The 16,120-nt window shown below is 47.6% G+C and overlaps 2 protein-coding genes across 2 annotated transcripts in view; one reads left to right on the top strand and one right to left on the bottom strand.

Annotated features, from left to right (window-relative positions):
- Nucleotides 1-16,120, bottom strand: part of LOC127572489 (sialic acid-binding Ig-like lectin 15) — a 64,713-nt gene that overhangs the window by 48,315 nt on the left and 278 nt on the right. The gene's annotated exons all lie outside the window — the stretch shown is intronic.
- Nucleotides 15,544-16,120, top strand: part of slc5a6a (solute carrier family 5 member 6a) — a 41,535-nt gene continuing 40,958 nt past the window's right edge. The window contains exon 1 of the mRNA XM_052020604.1: nt 15,544-15,866. The gene's annotated coding sequence lies outside the window, so the exon portion shown is untranslated. The remainder of the gene's footprint in view (nt 15,867-16,120) is intronic.

Here is a 16,120-nt window from a genome sequence, read left to right as displayed (position 1 = left end):
TCGAAATATACCTTGTTTGACAACCATCCCTTGTTTGTATATTCCTTGCAAATTTAACTAATGCTCTGTTTCACACCTCACGCTGCCCCGTTGTAGAACAGAGGGACCAAGGAGTACAAGTACATGGTTCTCTGAAAGTGGCGTTGCAGGTAGACAGGGTGGTGAAGAAGGCTTTTGGCACACTGGCCTTCATGAGTCAAGGCCTCGCGCATAGAAGTTGGGATGTTATGTTGCAGTTGTACAAGATGTTGTGGCAACATTAAATAGTGTGTTCAGTTTTGGTCATCCTGCTATTGGAAGGAGGTCATTGAGCTGGCAAGAGTGCAGAGGAGTTTTACAAGGATGTTGGCAGGACTCGAGGGACTGAGTTACGGAGAGAGGTTAAGCGTGATGGGGGTTTATTCCTTGGAGAGTAGAAGAATGAGAGGTGATCTTATTGAGGTGTATAAAATCATGAGGGGCACAGATAAGGTGAATGCAGTTTCCCCAGGGTTGAGGAGTCAAGAACTAAAGGACATAGGTTTACAGTGAGAGGGGAGAGATTTAATAGGAACCTGAGGGGCAACTTTTTCACCCAGAGGGTGGTCAGTGTATGTGGTTGAGGTAGGTACATTTAAGAGGCACTTTTTGACAGGTACATGGATGGGAAAGGTTTAAAGGGAGATGAGTTAAACGCAGGCAAATGGGACTGTCTTAGATGGGAATCTTGGTTGGCATGGAGCAGCTGGGCCGAAGGGCCTTTTCTCATGCTGTATGACTCCAAAACTAATAGAATTGTGGTCACTGATCGCAAAATGCTCCCCCAATGACACTTCAGTTACTCTCCCTACCTCATTCCCTAAGAGGAGATCCAGTCTTGTGTCTCTCTAGTAGGACCCTCTATATATTGACTAAGGAAGCTTCTTGTACACACTTAACCAATTCCACCCTGTCTAAGCCCTTTGCATTATGGGTGATCCAGTCAATATTAGGGAAGTCAAAGTCTTGTGTTTTCCTATTGCTACATTTTTGTAGATTCTTCCAAAACCCACACCCTCTGACTCACAGGCTAGGCAAACACCGTCTTGAACACTGATTTCTTCATTCACTTACTCTGTAGGCGTTGCTGATGCAATAGTCACATAGCCCTGAGGAGCAGATGATGTTAGTGCTTAGCCAGAACCTGCATTATGGGAAGGATGGGCTTGTGGTATGGAAGGTACTGATCGTTGATAAAGACGTTGGCAAGATTGAACCTTAGTTATGAAGCAAGTCAACCTTAGTTATGAAGCAATAACTGTCTTAGTTATGAAGCAAGAGAGCAGAGGGAGTGATTTAATTATAAGATTTCTTTATTAGTCACATGTACATTGAAACACACAGTGAAATGCATCTTTTTTTTGCGTAGAGGGTTCTGGGGGCAGCCCGCAAGTGTCACCACGCTTCCGGTGCCAACATAGCATGCCCACAACTTCCTAACCCATACATCTTTGGAATGTAAGAGGAAACCAGAGCACCTGGAGGAAACCCATGCAGACACAGGGAGAACGTACAAACTCCTTACAGACAGCAGCAGGATTTGAACCTGGGTCGCTGTCGCTGTAAAGCGTTATGCTAACCACTACACTACCGTACTGTGAAGGGTATAAAATGAGAAAAGACGTGAACAGGATATAAAAAAAGATAATTATTCACAGGGGATGAAAGGTAGAGCTTTGGGATAGTGCAGCTCAAGCCCTCACCACCATTAAAAGTACTTGGATATGCACTTTTATGTGCTTTAACCTACATGGCATTCCTCATCCTTTCCAGTTCTTCAAACTTCCGCTTTCCCAAGATATCTGAACTCCCTCCATTCTGGTCTCTTTACATCCCTAACTTTAATCTCTACAACACAGGCATGCTTGGCATCAGCTGAAAGAGCCCCAAGGTCTACAATACTCTTCCTAAAACTATTGCCTGCCCACCCCCCGCCAACCTCACCCCAGTGTTTTGAACAAGCTTTTGGTCACCTGTCCTAATATTTCTTTCTCTATCTTGGTGTCAAATTCTGTTTCACAACACTTCCATGTTTTTTTTTAATCACCACCTTTAATTAGGACACAAACATACCGAACTACCCCTCTGTATCCAGAATTAACACTGATTCAGTGATTTTATTTGGTCTCGGACCTTGATATCTTCTGCTTCTCTGAACTTGAAGCCTTGCTCCTTCAGTGAGGTGAATATCCTTCTGTATTGAAGATGACCCAACAAAATCCTCTGAAATCTGAAATGGAAGATGACATTTCTTCACTGGTTCAAACCATCCAAAATATTTTCTCACCAGGGGACAAAAATCTGGAAGACTTATTTGGACAGAGCCTTGTGAAACCTCCGAGGCTGTTTTACAATTTTAAATGTATTATATAAATGGAAGCTGATGTTTTTGTTGACTAGCAACTTTCACATTGTCAGGATGTCTCAATGTGAATGGGTCTATGCTTATGAGAGGTGATCTCAATGAAATATTTCAGATTCTGATAGGCATTGACAGGGTGGATGCTGACAAGACATTTCCCTCAGAGGTATCTAGGACTAGGAGGCATAGTTTCAGGATAAATTGAGGGCCACACAGTGCTGCAGCCACTGCCTCACTGTGACAGTGCCAGAGTCCCAGGTTCGATCCTGACCGCGGGTGCTGTCTGTGTGGAATTTGCATGTTCTCTCTGTGACCACGGGTGTTTCCTGTAGATGCTCTGGTTTCCTCCTATATCCCAAATATGTGCAGATTGATAGGTTAATTGGCCACTGTAAATTGCCCTCAGTGTGTAGATGAGTGGTAGAATCGGGGTGGGGGGGGTGGAATTATCAGTTTGATGAATGTGGGGAGAATAAATGAAATAAATGTTGGATTAGACTAAATGGGTGTTGGATGGTCAGCATGGACTCAGTGGGACAAAGAGACTATTTCCATGCTGCATCTCTTTATGCAACAAACAATCTGTTGGAGGAACTCAGCGGGTCGAGCAGCATCTGAGGGAGGAAAGGAATTGTTGATGTTTTGGGTCAAAACCCTGTATCAGCATTGTATCTCTATGACTCCATGACTAATAAGGAATCACCCATTTCAGAGGAGGAGGAACTTCTCATCTCAGAATTTTTGGAATTCTCGATCCCAGAGTGCTGTGGGAGATGGAGTCTGAAAGTATATTCAAGGCTGTGATAGATGGCTTTTTGGAACGGAAGGATTAGTGGGGTCAAGAGTTTATGGGGAATGGGCAGGGAAAGGGAGCTGATCTGTGATCTCATTGAATGGCAGAGCTACTTTGAGAGGTCATGGGACATCCTCCTGTTCATAATTTCTTACGGACAGTATCTACCTAGTCATGGAATCAATACAGCACAGGACGCCATTTGGCCCCAGAAACCTGTTCCAACTCCTAGCAGTAAAGTCAGCATTGAGTTGTAAGTATGAGAGGACATGGCTTTAGGGTGAAAGGGGAAAGGTTTAGGGGGAACATTAGAGGGAACTTCTTCACTCAAAGAGTGGTGGGAGTGTGGAATGGGCTGCCATCTGATGTGGTAAATGCGGGCTAACTCTTAACTTTTAAGAGTAAATTGGATAGATACATGGACGAGAGAGGTCTGGAGGGGTATGGGCTGGGGGCAGGTAAATGGGACTAGCAGAATAATGTTTCGGCACAGACTAAAGGGCCGAATGGCCTGTTTTCTGTGCTGTAGTTTTCTATGGTTCTATGGTTCATTGTCATATGCACAAATACATGTATGCACAGGTACAATGAAAGCAGCAACATTACAGGCACATAGCATTAGACACACAATATTAACAAGAAAAACACAAATTATACAAAATTTTTACAAGAAAGAACACAATTAGAAATAAAAACACAAAGTCCATTTTAGTGCAATGTGATCATAGTGTTACTCAACTGCAGTGATTAGGATTGTGCTGGCAGGATTCTTAACAGTGTGGAGGAACAGAGGGATCTTGGGATTCATCCATAGATTCCTCAAAGTTGCCACGCAAGTTGATAGGGTGGTTAAGGCAGCGCATGGTGTGCTGGCATTCATTAGTCGGGGGATTGAGTTCAAGAGCCGCGAGGTAATGTTGAGGCTCTATAAAACTCTGGTTAGACCACACTTGGGAGTATCATGTTCAATTCTCCTCATTATAGGAAGGACGTGGAAGTTTTAGAGAGGATGTAGAGGAGATTTACCAGGATGCTGCCTGGATTAGAGAACATGATGAGGAAAGGCTGAGCGAGCTGGAGCTTTTCTCTTTAGAGCCATGGTGGATGATAGGTGACTCCATAGAGGTGTATAAGATCAAGGGGCATAGAGAGAGTGGAGAGCCAACTTTTTTTTCCCCCCCCAGGGCAGCAATGGCCAATACCAGAGGACACCCATTTAAGGTGAAGGGAGGAAAGTTTAGGGGAGATGTCAGAGGTAGGTTTTTCCCCCACAGAGTGGGGTGGGCACCCGGAACACACTGTCTGGTGAGGTGGTAGAGGCTGATACAATTGGGACATTTAAAAGACTCTTAGATAGGCACATGGATGCAAGAAAAATGGAAGGTTATGGGCTGCGTAGGAGGGAAGGGTTAGATTGATTATGGAGTAGGTTAACATATGTCAGCACAACATAGTGGGCCAAAAGGCCTGTACTGTACTGTTCTATGTTCAGGAACCAAATGGTTGAAGGGAAGTAGCTGTTTCGGAACCTGGTTGAGGTGGTGTAGGATTAATACACTAGAACTGTATTGATATCTTAAGACGGATGAGAATTATGGCTGCTTGAAATACTGATTTAAAAAGTGTCCTTCAGGCCAGAACAGCCACACCACTGCTTTCCTGGGCTGGGTGCTGTGTGGTAATTGCTGTGTCTGGAACTTAATTGGATTCCCATTATGCTTGACTATGGAGATGATGGTCAATCTTAATGGGAAATGGGAAGGCAGTCTCAAACAATGAAGGTGATACCTGCCTTTGTCTCACCCGATTGCAAAATGATTAGCTGAACCTGTGGTGTGAGGCTGCTCTTTGTCCATCTGCAGTAGCCCTTTGTCCGCTTCCTGCTCAACCAAGAACTCCGGCACCTGACTCATTAAAGTATGCGTGACAATACCTGTATAAATCTGTCTACCCCTTTGTACTGGGAGAACTCGGGAGCGACTCTTAGTGAGTGCTGAAGAGAATTCTCCTAGCGGTGCACTGCTAGTAAAGGTATTTGTTCGAATCGACCTCGTGGCACTGTGTTATTTACAGCGGACGGATAGGGAAATTGATTTCGGGACGACAATTTGGCGAGCCAGCCAGGAGTCCAAGACGAGGTTTCGGAAGCAGCGTGAGCGACCGACGGGGATAAGGGCCACCTGAGACGGATGGGCCCACAAGGTACGATTCACCTTGATCCCTCTCAGGTAGTCAGACACCTGATCGATCCCTTCGTTTACCGACAATCCTCTGACGGACTCCTCGTGAACCTGTCCGAGTGCCACAGGTAAGAAGGGGTTCGAGTCCCCAGTTAAGTTCTGTTCGGGGTTCGAGTCCCCAGTTTTGGATTTGGGATTTTAAGTTGTGAATTTCAAGGTTTTGAGCTCTAAGTTCTGAGATCGGTTCTCCAGTACTACCACCCTGCCTTAGACCGGTTCTTAAGAGGGGAAATCCCCCACGGGAAGGTCAGGAACCTGAAGTGGGTGAAGGAAAGAGACCGATCTTATAGGTAATCGCAGCGATTCGTACCGTCCCATCGGGTAGAATACAAATATGGGACAAACTCTCGATAAGTCTGGGTCCAATACCCCACTATCTAAGTTATGTAAAGACGATCCGAAGAATGAGAGTAACTTCCGTAAATTATGAGCATGCCTCAATAAGAAATTGGGAAAAGAAATATGGCCATTGGGGGGAACTTGGGACGTAGATAAATGCCTAAAGGCAGAAAAGGCAATTTGGGAGCGGAATACAGGGGAAAAATGGAAATTATTAATGTCTACTTGGAGAAAAACGGCCGAAGACCTAACAAATAAATCTAAGCAGGCTAGCTGGGAACATAATGCGCGCAGAAGGGGAATTAGTGTGTGTGATGAACAGGGAAATCCTAAGAGTTGGGGAGTCCTGAAGTCTCAGTGCGGAGACCACGATGCTGAAAGGAGCAGAAGGGAGAGAGGAGAGGTAAATGAGGTGTATAAGGAGAAGAGCAGAAATAAAAATAAAAGTAGTAAGGATAAAGTGGAGGTACCTCCCGACATGTCTGGCGTGCCCCTGTTGTTCCAAAGTAATGATACGGACGCCGACCCACAGCCCCTACCTACCCCTCGGTTTCATTGCCGCCCCCATATAACGCGGCTAGCCCGCCAGCCGTCCCACCCCTACCACCAGCGACTGCTAGCCAAGTCCCGCCCACAGGACAAGTCCATGAACCTATTGCGTCCCGAACCAGGATGCGGCTTAGTCGAAGGGAAAGCCCACAGACAGGTGGCTCTAAGGCCACAGACAAACAACGGAGCTTTCTGGCAAGGGACGGTCCTTCGATAGATTCTCAGACAGACACCGACTCTAATTCTACCACTGATTATGGCGACCCTACAGATCCCAGCCTACCGACCATGTTGAACGGGGTTAAGGGAGCCAAGGTTAAGAAACGATTCCCCAACAGGAGTGTTCCCAATCCTGATCCAGGCCAAGCCAGCGCTAATCCTACAATCCAAATTTACACCCCTTGGAAGCCTCAGGAGATGTGCTTAATCATGAGTCGGGCGCCCAACCGTAAAACCAACCCGGAGGATTTCATAGATTATGTGATGGGGACAATTCAGATGTATCAGGCCGCCTCACAAGACCTTTTCAGCCTTTGTTGCATGACCCTTATGACTAATGAAGTGGCACAGTGGAAAGAACACCTGGGGAACTATGCTGACTGGACAGCCTTTCAGGCGGCCGTCCGGCCTCAGGACCAGGTGGCCACTATTAGAACTGCCCTTCGTAAAACCCTCCAATAGCCTATTGACATAACTAAAGTTTTAGAATGCCGACCAAAACAAGGTGAGGACGGCCCAGACTTTTGGGACCGTTTCTGTTCACTTTACGGTACCTATGCGGGGGACGATGCCTACAACAGAGGCAATGCCTCCCCCTAGTTTAACACCCTCTTATTACAATGCATCCCTGCGGGAGTGGCCTCATCTATCCGCACTAATGACATGAACTGGCCTGACCACAAACGACAAGCCATGATGAGGGCGCTAGTCCATTTCTGGAGTAACGGGCGCGAGTCGAAAGCCACAAAGATAAAACAGGTAATGGTGCAGAGACCCCCTCGGCCCCAACCTTCCCACTCCGACAATACGGGCTATCAAATGGAGCGGCAATTTTGCGTTCCAGAAGGGGTTGACTGGTCCGGTAAAGGATACCCACTATACCCCAATGACTTAAGAGCCCCAGTGTATGATCCCCCTTGTGGACCACCACCACCACCCTCTCGTAATTACATAGGACCCAGGGGACCCCAACAACCCGCACCAGCGAACGCCAGGCCGACGGGATGCTACCTTTGTGGGGCACCTGACCATTGGCGGAGGGACTGCCCCCACTACCGTCATCGGCAGACCAGACCCCCTGGTAGACGACAACCTTTTTCAACCAACAACCCGTTTTCTGCCTGACTAGACGTGGAGAGTAGCCTCTCCATGTACCCTGCCCTCACCGATAACCCGGACGATGACCCCATTGTCCATTTCTTAGTTGAAGGAAAGCCAATTCCCTTTATGATAGCAAATACTTCGACCCTTGAAGCCCCTTGTATTACCCAGCATGATTTTAAACTGTCCACTGCTTCAGTTCCATTGAGCGGACTGGAGGGACAGGAAAGATCCTACCCCTTAACTGAACCCTTACAAGTTAAATTTGAAGATCAGGAATGCCTGATCCAGTTTGCAGTAACCACAAGCTTGGGGGTTAACCTAGCCGGAAGGGACCTGCTCTGCTCCTTCCAACTCAAAATACAATGCCTGGATGACGCTATTACCATTACTGATACTAAAAACCATAGGATCCTCTGGATTCACCAGCCTCCTCAGTGGTGGACGGTGAACCTCACGAGCAGCGATTTTAACCCACCCTTGGAAACCACTGACCCGCATGTGACGCAGGCTTACGACCCCACTGGGGCCTCAAGGGAACTAGAAGGGTTGTATGCTCCTCTCCTGGTTAGCATGGTGACCGTCACTATTTTAGGGGAAGTAGTGGGGAAGGAGGGGGCAGCACTTCTAGTCCAAGTGCCTAATGAATTCTGGAATCAGTCAGGCTTGATGTCCCCTCACATTACCGTCAGTTAACGAGGGACATAGACCAAAGGAACTGGGATTCCTAGCCCACCGGCTTGAGGTACAGGCAGACAAAGGCCTTTTCGGGGTTCCTCAGGCTCTGCCAGGGGGGACTCTGACTTACTACCTCGTCCCTTTCTCGGTGACAGGCTGTTTACACCATCACCGGCCCCATCGACTCCCTTTGGATGAACCCACCCCCGATTTATGGGCCGCATCAAAGTCCGAGGTGGGATACACCCCAGTGACCCCAGTCCAGATCTGTGTAAGACCGGGAGCACAACTGCCTTCTGTCCCACAGTATCCCCTTCGGAGAGAGGCAGTCGACGGAATAACTCAGTTAATAGATTCATTCTGCAAGCAGGGCATCCTGGTTCCTTGCCAATCACCTTGTAACACCCCCATTTTACCCGTCCCCAAACCTGGACGAACAGAGTGGCGCCTTGTACAAGACCTACGTAAGGTCAACGAGATAGTGGAGCCACTACATCCCGTGGTCCCGAATCCAGCTACCATTCTCAGCAGTATCCCCGCCGACTCTTGTGTTTTTACCATTGTGGACCTGCAGCATGCATTTTTTCGCAATTCCCCTCTCTCCCGACTCGCAGTACCTGTTTGCTTTCACCTTCCAAGGTCAGCAATACACTTGGACGCGCCTCCCGCAAGGTTTTATACACCCCCCGACTATTTTTTCCCAAGTTTTACATAATCAACTCCAAGGGTTGCACCTTTCTGATAAATCCACCATTGTCCAGTATGTAGATGACCTTTTACTAGCAAGCCCCTCGGAGCCCGCCAACATCGCGGACACGAATAGACTACTTAACGCGCTCCGCTCGTGGGGATACGTAATACCTCCACAGAAAGTAAAACGAACCCAGCACCAGGTAAAATTTCTGGGCACCCTCTTAAGTGCTACCGAGCGGCGGCTCACTCCCGACCGTATTATACCCATCGTTGCCGCCCCACCGCCCACTACCCCAAAGGGTATGCGCGCCTTCTTAGGGTTAGTAAATTTCTGCAGACAGTGGCTACCTAACGTGGCGCTCCTTACTAAGCACCTCACACCCTTGGCCTCAAGCCAGTCCGTGGGACCCTTTGAACTTACCAAGGAACAAAGGGAGGCCTTTGATAGCCTCAAACAGGCCCTTGCCAGCGCCCCGGCCCTGCGACGCCCTTTGTATGATCGCCCATTTCAGCTCTTCGTGAATGTCCCAGAGGACTGCGCTACAGCCATCCTTACTCAAACCCATGGGGATAGGAAAAGACCGGTGGCATAGTACTCCACTTGGCTGGACCCAGTTGCAAGGGGACTTCCACCATGCTCACAAATGCTTCCAGCCATTTATTCTCTAGTAACAGCAGCCTCCAATATAACCTTGCAACAGGCAGTGATGGTTTATTCCTCCCACACTGTAACGGCACTCTTAACTTCTCACCAGACGCAACACCTTACCCAGGCCCACTTAAACAGATACGAGGTAGCACTCCTGAATAACCCACTCCTCACTTTTGCTTACTGTACGACCATTAATCCTGCCACCTTCCTAGAGGCCCCACCTGAGGATCTTGCGGACCCACCTCATGACTGTCTAATGCGTAACCACTTTTTAACTGCACCCCACCCAGACCTTTCAGATAAGGCCATCCAGTCAGCCGACTTAAACCTGTACGTCGACGGTAGTTCCTACATTTCTGAACAGGGTATCCGCCTTAGCGGCTATACTGTGGTTAACGACTCCCAGAGTGTGGAATCGGCATCTCTGCAGCCCCCAGTCTCTGCCCAAAAAGCAGAACTCTTTGCCCTGACCCGAGCTTGCATTTTAGCCAAGGACAAAGTAGCTAATGTCTTCACTGACTCCCACTATGCTTTTGGAGTTGCCCATGATTTTGGCCAACTCTGGGCACACAGGGGATTTCTGACCTCTACAGGTAGCCCCATACAGAATGCGGTTTATGTAAAGAACCTCCTCCAAGCCATCCTCCTCCCAAACAAATTGGCCATCATTAAATGCTCCGCTCACCTTTCAGATGCCTCCCCAATAACCCAGGGCAATAACAGGGCAGATATAGAAGCGAAATTGGCAGCACGCCAGGGGTCTAAAACCGTTTCCACTATGGAAAAACAAGCAGTTGTTTGCAAGCCAAACATAGCAACGCCAGGCACCCCAGACATGGTCACTGTGCAGCACTTACAGGGGGACGCCCCTAACTCAGAAAAACAAATGTGGAAGGTGCACGGGTGTACGCACTCTGCGCTACATGGCCTCTGGGTTACTCCAGTCGGTCAAGTATGTATACCTGATTCTTTGTTACCAATGCTTATTGACTGCCTACATTCTGACACCCACCTTGGCAAGGAGGGAATGTGTAACATTTTACTACGTACCTGGTGGCACCCCAGATTGGACGAAGCAGCACAAGGAAAAATACGGTCGTGCTTGATATGCCAACAAACCAATGCTGGGAAAGGGGTGAAGTGCACCCCAGGCAAAACCCCCTTGCCAGGTGGTCCTTTTGAATGCACACAACTCGACTTTATTGAATTACCGCGTGTACATTGTTACAAGTACTGTCTTATTATTGTTGATGTATTTAGTAGATGGACTGAAGCTTTTCCAACCACCAATAATAAGGCCTCAACAGTGGTAAAGTTATTGCTCACAGAGGTTATACCAAGGTTTGGGGTACCCCGACAGATAAGTTCTGACATTAGCCCCCACTTCATAGGGAAAATAAATAAGGAACTGTGCGAGGTATTGCATATCGAACAGCAGTTCCACTGCACCTACCACCCTCAGTCAGCAGGTGTAGTAGAGAGAGCTAACAGCACCCTTAAGAATAAACTAACCAAATTAGTGTCAGAGACAGGTCTAAACTGGTTGAAGGTTCTCCCCTTAGCATTATACCATATGAGAATCACCCCCCACTCAGCCACCGGGGTATCGGCTGCTGAAATTGTCTATGGGCGTCCGGGAAGAACCCCATGGGACGCTGCCACCCAACCCCCCACACAGGTTGATCTTAATATCATGGGGGATGAACTACAAAGGTATTTCAGACAACTTACATCCTCTTTAAAGTTTCTTCATTCACAGGTGGAGAATGCCTTTAAACCACCTGAAGGGCAGAACACAGAATTGCCTGACCTGGAAATCTGAGACTCAGTACTGATACAGGATTGGGAGTGCCCTAAACTGGGACCTCGGTGGAAAGGCCCCTTCCAGATACTACTCCAAACACCGACAGCTGTGAAAGTAAAAGGCCAGGAACGTTGGATTCATCTGAGCGACTGCAAACGATGGCCACCGGAGGAAAGCTAATACCTTTTAAATTCGGACTCCTCACCATTACCAGTACTCTTGTGTGGGCGTTAGAGGATAATTTGTTTTATAAAATACATATGCAGCTACATGGGAATCGCACCGTTTGTTACCCCTTGGCAGAGTCAGTGGAAGGCCTTTTTATAGCCACACCAAGCTGGAGCCCCAGGGCCCTCTTAAAGTATGAATTTTCAAAAACAAAGTGTGTTGGACAGATGGGAACTTACAGGAGGGTGCTGCCGGATAAATGCTTGCAAGGAACAGTAACAGGACCTAGTAGTACAGCCCACCACCAGTCCTTACCCACTGTTTCACCGGCATAGGGTGGGGTTGTGGGCTAGCGATTGTACCGCATGTGCCGCCACTACCTGTACAGAGAGGAATTGCGGGTTGAAAGGGGGATGGTTTAGCTGTGAGTGCGCTGCCACCAGGTGTGCTACGTTACTTGCAGGAGAGCGATGGGTTTGTGGAGAAGGGAACGGGACCCACGTGAGATTGTCTAATGTCTCCTTAGAATGGCTAACCAGGGAGAATTACCTGAGGGAGCATGGGAGAAATGTTGCTGGGATCTCTTGGTATTCTCAAATGCCCAGTCGACAGCAATCGGGTAATGTAACCTGCTACCGGGCTAAGGAAGGGTATGTGTTCCTCTTTAATGGCACTTACACCACAGCCACCCCCACTCTGCCAGCCTGGTTTGCAATAGGAACGATCGGGCCGGTCACTGTCCCCTGCCCCCAGAAGGCTCATGTCCGACGAAGACTTGTGGTGCGGTCAGTTAGTGAGGAGTTCTGTGAGGATTGGAAGGATCCTATGTCATTGGGATCTCCCTTAGCGTCGTTAGGCTATGGATTCCTGAGTACTCTCCCTCTGGGGGGTTCGGCAGGAACTATAGCCGCAAAAAACCAGAACTACCTTATTTGTGGACTGGCTGCACTGGGAAACAGTACTATGGAGGGCCTGAAGGCAGTGAACCCGGAACTGGCAGAGCTTCAACTTTATGCCTAGCAGACCCGGTATGCTGTGGACTACCAGTTGGCTCAGCAAGGAGGAGTATGTGCTATAGTTGGGGACAAATGCATCACCAACGTGAGAGACGAGTCCTACAACATCTCCCATGCCATTCAGGACATTCAGACGCAAGTAGATAGCTTTAGACAGGGATTTACAGGAGGGACAAGTTGGTTGGGGTGGCTGCTAGGAGGATCATGGGAATCATACCTGCTGCATGGAGCTGTGGGACTAATCGTGATTATAATAGTATGCTGTGCGGTGCTGGCCTGTCTAAATACTTGTTGCAAGGTCCTTATTAATAAGCTCTCGGCCCCGTTCTCAGCGCTGCTCTAGTTTATCATGAAATGATAAAAAGGGGGGAATGAGGAGGTGTAGGATTAATAAACTAGAACTGTATTGATATCTTAAGACAGATGAGAATTATGGCTGCTGGAAATACTGATTTAAAAAGTGTCCTTCAGGCCAGAACAGCCACACCACTGCTTTCCTGGGCTGGGTGCTGTGTGGTAATTGCTGTGTCTGGAACTTAATTGGATTCCCATTATGCTTGACTATGGAGATGATGGTCAATCTTAATGGGAAATGGGAAGGCAGTCTCAAACAATGAAGGTGATACCTGCCTTTGTCTCACCCGATTGCAAAATGATTAGCTGAACCTGTGGTGTGAGGCTGCTCTTTGTCCATCTGCAGTAGCCCTTTGTCCGCTTCCTGCTCAACCAAGAACTCCGGCACCTGACTCATTAAAGTATGCGTGACAATACCTGTATAAATCTGTCTACCCCTTTGTACTGGGAGAACTCGGGAGCGACTCTTAGTGAGTGCTGAAGAGAATTCTCCTAGCGGTGCACTGCTAGTAAAGGTATTTGTTCGAATCGACCTCGTGGCACTGTGTTATTTACAGCGGACGGATAGGGAAATTGATTTCGGGACGACATGGTGGTGTGGGACTTCAGGCTTCTGTACCTCCTGCCCAATGGTAGCTGCGAGAAGAAGCTATGTGCAAGCAGAGGAAGGATTGAATCACCTCAAACTACCCACCCATATTTTTGCCTCCACAAGATGCTGGCTGACCTGCTGAGTCCCTCCAGCAGTTTGTTTATTGAACCATCTTCTGCCCATTTGTGGAAGGGTATGGAATTCCCACACTGGACTCTGGAATTCACAAATCTGGTTTTATTATCACTAACTTGTATAACATGAAATTTGTTGTTTTGCAGCAACAGTATACTGCAAAATAAAAATAACAAAGTAGCATTCACAGGTTCATGGGCCATTCAAAAATCTAATAGCAGAGGCAAAGAAGCTGTTCTCAAATCGTTGAGTGGGTCTTCAAGCTCCTGTACCTCCTCAGGAATGGTAGTAATGAGAAGAGGGCATGTCCTGGATGAGTGGGTCCTTAGTGATGGATGCCACTTTGAGGCACTGCTTCTTGAAGATGTCAGATGGTGGGGAGAGTTGTGCCAAGAAAGTTGTGGGCTGAGTCTACAACCTTCCGCCACTTCTCGTGATCCTGTGTATTGGAGCCTCCATACCAGGCTGTAATGCAACTGGTCAGAGTGCTCTCCACTGTACATCTATCGAAATTTGTAAGAGACTTTGACATACTAAAGCCACTGGCATGCCTTCTTCATGACTGCATCAATGTGTTGGGCCCAGGATGGAGCCTCCAAAATGTTGACAACTAGGAACTTGAAGCTGCTCACCCATTCCACCACTGACCCCTCAGACACAAGAGTTAGGTTAAGGTTGTGATTGGGGCAGAGTTCAAGCTTGAGTTATTTTTAATGTTGCCAATACCCATGACATGCAGCACAGTTAGAGCCATTAGGCACCTCAAAACCCCAAACCACAGAGCTAAGAATCAGATTTATTACCTGGTGTGTGTTCTCCTGTCTTCTCCTTCCTGAAGTACACAATCAATCTCATCAGGCACAGTATAGCAGTCAATACCTACCGGAAGGAATACTTCATGAACCTCCTCAAACCCCACTCTCCTTTGCATGAATGTCCCTTGACTCCATCCCACAGCCAGCCAGGATGACTGCCACTCCTGACCAACAAGGTTTGAGGAAGCCATATCCTTGGTCAAAGAAAGATCTCAGGAAGAAATCATCAGGTGGACAAAGGAAAAGATTCAAGGATGTGTTCAAAGCTTCCTTGAAGAAATTCAGCATTTGTGAATTGGTTTATTATTGTCACATGTACTAAGGTGCAGTGAAAAACCTGTCCTGTGGACCGTTCATACAGACCGATTAATTAGAATAGCACATTGAGGTAGTACAAGGAGTACAAGGGAAAACAAGAGTGCAGAAAAAGTGTCAGTTACAGAGAAAGTGTAGTGCAGGTAGACAAAGTTCATAATTAGGTAGACTGTGAGGTCTTAATGTATTAGGGAACTATTGAGTAATCTTGTAACAGTGAGATAAAAGCTGTCCTTGAGCCTGGTGGTACATGCTTTCAAGTTTTTGTATCCCCTGCCCAATGGAAGGGGGAAAGAAGAGAGAATGACCAGGGTAGGTGGAATCTTTGATTATATCAGCTGCTTTACTGAAGCAGTGAGAAAGTCCTGGGAATCTCTAGTCCATGACCAAAGCAGAGAAGGAGCATTCCAGATGGTATTGAGAATTTCAAAAGCCATGCAGGGGGAGAACAGAGGGGCCCTGCACAAGCAGTGGGAGGAGGAGACCACCTCACAAGCTAGCCACATGGCCCATCTATGGATCCCACATTGGCCTCCTCAGCTGAAGACTCATCCCCACAGAACTTCCCAACCTCTGGCTGGACATGGCCCGATTCAGGAGATTGGGAACACGGAATATTGGTATTGGTTTATCAGTCACTTGTACCGAGGTACAATGAAAAACTTGTCTTGCATACCAATCGTACAGGTCAATTCATTATACAGTGCAGTTACACTGGGTTAGTACTAAGTGTATTGATGTAATACAGGTAAAAACAATAACAGTACAGAGTAAAGTGTCACAGCTACAGAGAAAGTGCAGTGCAATAAGGTTCAAGGTAGATCATGAGGTCATAGTCCATCTCAGAGTATAAGGGAACCATTCAATAGTCTTATCACAGTGGGGTAGAAGCTGTCCTTGAGCTTGGTGGTACGTGCCCTCAGGCTCCTGTATCTTCTACCCGATGGAAGAGGAGAGGAGAGAGAATGCCCCAGGTGGGTGGGGTCTTTGATTACACTGGCTGCTACACCAAGACAACAAGAGGTAAGGACAGAGTCCAAGGAGGGGAGGCTGGTGTCCGTGATGCGCTGAGCTGTGTCCACAACTCTCTGCAGCTTCTTGCAGTTCTGGGCAGAGCAGTTGCCGTACCAAGCCGCAATGCATCCAGATAGGATGCTTTCTATGGTGCATCGATAAAGGTTGGAGAGAGTCAAAGGGGACAAACCGAATTTCTGTAGAATACAGAGCTCGTTTTCAGTCATTAAACAAGACTCTTCCCCCAGGGAAAGCAGCGCAGT

This window comes from Pristis pectinata, chromosome 7 (genome assembly GCF_009764475.1).
Source record: "Pristis pectinata isolate sPriPec2 chromosome 7, sPriPec2.1.pri, whole genome shotgun sequence".
Classification (NCBI taxonomy): Eukaryota; Metazoa; Chordata; class Chondrichthyes; order Rhinopristiformes; family Pristidae; genus Pristis; species Pristis pectinata.
This window is presented reverse-complemented; position numbering and strand designations above follow the sequence as displayed.